We start from the raw sequence: 6,000 nt of genomic DNA on the forward strand, positions 1-6,000 counted from the left end.
TTTCTCACATGAATTTAAAAAGTTTCTGATACGATTTTTTTTTTGTACGACTGATGCCGCATTTCGTTCCGTAATCAAAAAGTTAAACGAAAAATTATTTACTTCGACGTGTCATCAACCTTATTATTATTATCCACCATTAAACACGACAAGGCTACTTGTCGGAGTTTTTAAGTATTTATCCGAGGTTTCTACCCGATTCCTTAGGGACAAATACTCGAATTTCGGTGGTGCCACTTATTATAAGATAGCACCACATCAATTCTTGAAGGTCTTCCTGAGTCCATCTTTATTCGATGGGAACGATTTGTCTCCTGAACTGGGCTCCAGTGACTAACATCTTTGGAGTGGCCAGGGTCAGAAGCAGTGAAATTCACATTCTCGTCGAGCTGCCTCAGGTCGACAGTAGAACAAGATTTGTTTTTTGGTTCTTACTTTGTCTTGTTCTCATTTTTTTTGCTCTTTTTTAAGCCAACGGCACGTGGCGTTCTCAAACGGTCACCCATCCAAGTTTGCACCACGCCCGATGCTGCTTAACTTCGGTGATCGTACGGGAACCGGTGTGACCAGCACGCTATGGCCGTTGGCTTTATTATTATTATTATTATTATTATTATTATTATTATTATTATTATTATTATTATTATTATTATTATTATTATTACGATTTATATCAATAAAGTAGTATAAATAAATAAATAATTAATTAATTAAAATTACGGTAATTTTTTTTTTTTATATAGTCTTTGATACGAAGTGGATGGAGGTAGGGGGTGGGGGATGGGGAGGGGGGAAAATTAGGTACGATTGATTGTCCCCCTCTTCCCGATACAATTTAATTAATTGTGTTAATTGTATTATTTTAATACGAAAGCGATCTTTTATCTCTATCTACGTCTGTACGTATATATTCACTTTGTATTAATTATAAAAGATTGTTTAATTACGCTCTCTCTCTCTTCTCTTTCTCTCTTTATATATCTCTCCATTTTTTTCTCTCTCTCTCTCTCTCTCTCTTCCTTCAAAAAGAAAAAAAAAACATTGCTTTCAACCTTGCATCATATATATTTATTATAAAATGTGTTTCACGTTCCAGAAACCGACGGAAATGTTCGAATTAATCATTTAATAAATTCTTTAGAGTTATCGTCATCATTATTATTATCATCATCATCATCATCATCATCATCATTATTATTTTCATTCTCTTTTTTGCGCGTCGCACATTTTCAATTTCAGTGTCTCTTTACTCTTTTCTCTATCTATCTTCCTTTCTTTATTTTCGACTTTTTTCTCTCTTCTTATTTTCTAGAAGATATCTCGAATCAATTTCCATTGAATAATAATAATAATAATAATAATAATGATAATAATAATGATAATGATAATAATAATAATAATAATAAATTTTATGAATTCAAATATCTCATTGTGGTGTCAGCATTGATTTGAACACATTTTCTTCGTAAAAGTTTTTTCTCGCCTCACGCAATTTATTTATTTTTCTCTCCGCGTTTTCATAATTAATCGTGTTCGTATTTTATTTATCATAATAATAATAATAATAATTATTATTATTATTATCTTGTTCGATCATATTGTTTGATTGTATTGTTGTCGGAATAAGGATGAAATATAAAAGGCAAATTTTTGGCGCCTGATTCTATTTTTTTTTTTTTTTTTCTCCCGAATTTATTTAGAAATTTTGCTTTTGTAGAAAGAGAGAAAGAGAGAGAGAGAGAGAGAGAGAGGAAGATAAAGAGAAAGAGAAAGAGAAGGGAATAGAGAGACAGAAAAAGAGAGGGAGAGAACAAAAAAAAGAGAAAAACAGGAAGAAAGAGAGAAGAAGAGAGAGAAAGGAAGAGAAAGAAAGGCAAGAGAGAAAGGCAAGAGGGGAGACAGAGGGGGACTGAAGAGAGGGAAAGAGAGAGAGGGAGAGAGAGAGAGAGAGAGAGAGAGAGAATATTTAAACACAAACGTTCTATAGATAGTACGAATTCCGGAAAAATTCAAACAAAAAAAATTTTTTTTTTTTTACTTACAAAAATCATGTATATGATGACGACACGACAAATCATTCATTGATTATCATTATTATTATTATTAGTATTATTATTTTCACTTTTGGACACGGAAAGATTATAAATACTTGTCGAAATTATTATTACTATTATCACTATTATCAAGGGAAGTTTTTTAAAAAAAAAAGAAAAAAAAAGAAAAACGAAGTTAACATGTTTTTTAAAAGAATTAAAACCGGAAAATTAATTATTATTATTATTATTATTACTATTATTATTATTATTACTATTTTTTTGGGGGGGAGGTTAAAAATTTAAGAAGATAAAAAAAAGAAAAAAAAATGTCGGCTTACGCGTCATTAATTTTTCACGGGGAATGAATATTTAATATTCCGAAACTATTGTTGTTGTTGTTGTTGTTGTTGCTCGTTGTTGTTGCCTGCTGTTGTTGTTGTTGTCGTTGTTGTCGCCTGCTGTTGTTGTTGTTGTTGTCGTTTTTGTTTTGGTTGTTAAAAAAAAAGAAAATGAAAAAAAATATGGCTAATTAAAATTTTTGGCATCTTAATTGAATTTTCTCTATATTAAACACTTTTTTTTTTTTTTTGTTAATTAAAAAGACGAAAAAAAAACCGGAAAAACTAGGAAAATTTCTATTAATAATGGTAATAGTAATTTTGAATAAAATAAAAAGAAAGAGAAAAAAAATTTTTTAAATTTGGGAAAGTCGAAGTGATTGGTCGGATCTTTCGTGTACGATAATAATAATAAGAAGAACGCGCACGCGTACACGCACACACGCACGCACAATCAAAACGGAAGTGATTAAAACATCATCAATGCAAATGACGTCAAACTTTCCCCCATCCAACAGTAGACAAATATCACGATTGAAAAAAAAAAAAAAACCGGAAACGATTTGTAAAAAAAAAAAAAAAATTAAAAAAATATCGTTTGACCGGATGTTTATCAAATTCCGCAATTATTAACGATCGCTGCTTGTGACAGTTGAAAGTAAAACCGGAAGTAGTAGGAAAAATCAATTTGGAAAATGATTAAAAAAAAAAAAAAAAAAAAATTCTTTCGAAATTAAATTATTCACGAGTGTATCGTTCGCCAGAAAAAAAAAAAATTAAAAAATAACACCAACGACCCAGCGATTTAAATTCGATCAATCAATCATTCATTCATTCATTCATTCATTTTTTTAACAGTGGAAAATTTTTTTTAGCTAACGAAACAAAAAATTGTCGCATTTCACGATTGTTGCTCGTTCTCTTCAAGGCAAGACAAAAAAAAAAAAAAAGGAGAAGAAAACGTACATTTTGTAAAAAAATCATTATTATTATATATATTGTTAAATCATAAGAATAAAATATAGGAAAAAAGGAAAGAAAGGAAAGGAAAAAAAGGAAAAGAAATGAGAAAGAAAGGATTTATTGAAATAAAATCCATCGGGAACACAACATTAAATAAAGCCCATAAGTAAATTTAACTGTAATAAAACATCCGGTGCAAAGCTGCAGCCACGACAACAACGAAAAAATTTTTTTTTTTTTTTTTTTTTAATCAAACGTATTCGACGAGAGTGAATTTTTATAGCACGTGCTATAAATTTGACTATAATATATCTTAGAGTACGAAAGCATAATAATAGTAATGATGATGATAATGATGCGACAAACGTACGACAGCAACAACGACAATAACCAGAAAAAAAAAAGTTTTTTTTTTTTCGCGAAGAAAAAATTTGTTTATTTATTAATATCAGTATTATTATTATTCCGACGGTAAAATTTTAAATTTCAATTTATTTTTTTCAATTCATTAATTAATTAAATTGAAAAATTATTTCGAATGGAAATTCACACACACATACAAAAAAAAGGAAAAGAACAAGGAAAAGTTTTCAAAGATTTTTGTTTTTTTTGTTTTTGTGTTTTGTTTTGGGATCCAGACGGATGAGAGAAGAGGATAAAGGTAAACGGGTAGGTGAGATGAAGAGAGGGGGTGCAGGGATTAGGGTAAAAGGAGGAGGGAAGAGGAGAGGGTGAGGGGAGAAGAAGGAGGAGAAAATTTTCATTTCGCTAATGGAAAAAACATTCGGATTGCATTCGTGCATTTTTTTTTTTTCGTTTTTGTTTTTGTTTCGTTTGTTTCGTTTGTTTCTTTAAATCAAAAATAAATAAAATAAGATTTGTTGGAAGAGAAAAAAGAAAAAAAAAGGATCGGAGATATCGATAAAGTAAAAATTTACTGTTTCCGGTTTGTTATTTTTTTTTTTTTGCGGAGTCGGCGTCGGCAATGGCGACGGCAGCAAAATCGAAACATTAAAAAAAATGAAATTTTCTTATTTAGCAATTATTTTCTTGACAAAATGACGTCAATCAATAAACTTTAAAAAAAAAATACAAGTTAAAGTTGGTATTAATTTTAACCCCCCCACCCTCACCCCCCAAAAAAAAAATCGGTTTCCCGTTTAAATTCCGATAAATTTTTCCGTTTCCGGTTTTGTTTTCGTTTCTTTCTTTCTTTCTATTTATTTCCTTTGGGATTCGAAAAATGAATTCGATTATTGTGGTAAAAAAGAAAAAAAAAAATCTTATTTGTTTATTTTTTAAAGAAAAGTTTTTAAAATGGAAAATAATATGCGTAGTTGTTGTTTGTTGTTGTTGTTGTTTGTCGAATCGAGAAATAAATTTTTTTTTTAAGTAAAAAAAAAAAATTTTTCGGTAAATTTTTAAACTAAAATTTACGCATGAACTATTTAAATTCGTTCGCGGCAAAATTTTTTTTTTTTTTTTTTTTTTTGTCGGAAAGAAAAAAATGAGAATTTCTTATCCCCGGATATGATTATTATTATCATCATTATTATTTATTTATTATTTCCGGCTTGGAAATAAATAAATTAATTAATTAAATCGCACCGGAACTAGCAGGGGTGCAAATAACGGAACCAGCATAATTTTCTTCTTTCTTTGCAAAACGTTAAATGATAACGTTCGTACCGTCGGCTACTTCCGGTTTGCGAATTACATCGACAAACAGCATTAGACGACAATAATCGATCGTTCGTCTGCTTTCGCATTCGATTACAAACAAACTAACGAAATTTGTTTTTCGTTTTTTTCTTTTTTTTTTTGATACGTCATGAAAAATTTAAATTTTCTCGCGTAAATTTTTTCCCCGCCCCGTTTCCGTCCCCCGGAAAAGGCGGGGGGAGCGGAGGAGATGAAACGTCTCCCCTTTTTAAACCCTTTTAAAAAAAAAAAAAATTAATTATATCAACAGCAACAATAATAATAATGTTTTTTTTCTTTTCACAAAGAGATTCGCCATCTTTTATTATTATTATTATTATTATTATTATTATTTCTTTCCTTCCCGCAAATTTTATTAAGTCCGTTTAAATTTTTAAAAGAGAGAAAGAAAAAGGAAAATAAAGAAAAAAAGAAAATTATTATTATTATTATTATTATTATTATTATTATTATTAAGTTAAAAATGGCGAGACTAATTTTTCTTCGGGGTCATAACACGTAATAATAATAATAATAACAATATTTTTTTGTTTTGTTTTTTTTTTTAATGCCAAAGCAACAAATATTTCATTTGTAAATTTTAATTAACAAAACAATTAAAAAAACGGGAATGGGGGGAATGGGGGGATGGGGAGAGGGAGCGATGGGGGGTGAGGGAATGGGAGGGGGGAAAGCGTTAAAGTCGAGAGAAATTTGAATTTTTTTTTATAAGAAAAAGATAAATTGGTAAATTAAATTTTATGGTTCCCGCCACGCGGGAAAAAAGAAAATTTTTTTTTTTTTTTTTTTGGGGAGGGGGAAGAAAACCATCGTAAAAAGTTGCTCAACGATTTACGTAGTTGCGAAAAAACTTTATTTTTATTTTTATTTTCTTCTCATTCAACATTTTGACCCTTAAAAGTTTTCTTTGTTTATAATAAAATTATAAACAAATGATTAAA

The sequence above is a fragment of the Pediculus humanus genome, genomic scaffold (assembly GCF_000006295.1).
Source record: "Pediculus humanus corporis 1103172107377 genomic scaffold, whole genome shotgun sequence".
NCBI classification, from domain to species: domain Eukaryota; kingdom Metazoa; phylum Arthropoda; class Insecta; order Psocodea; family Pediculidae; genus Pediculus; species Pediculus humanus.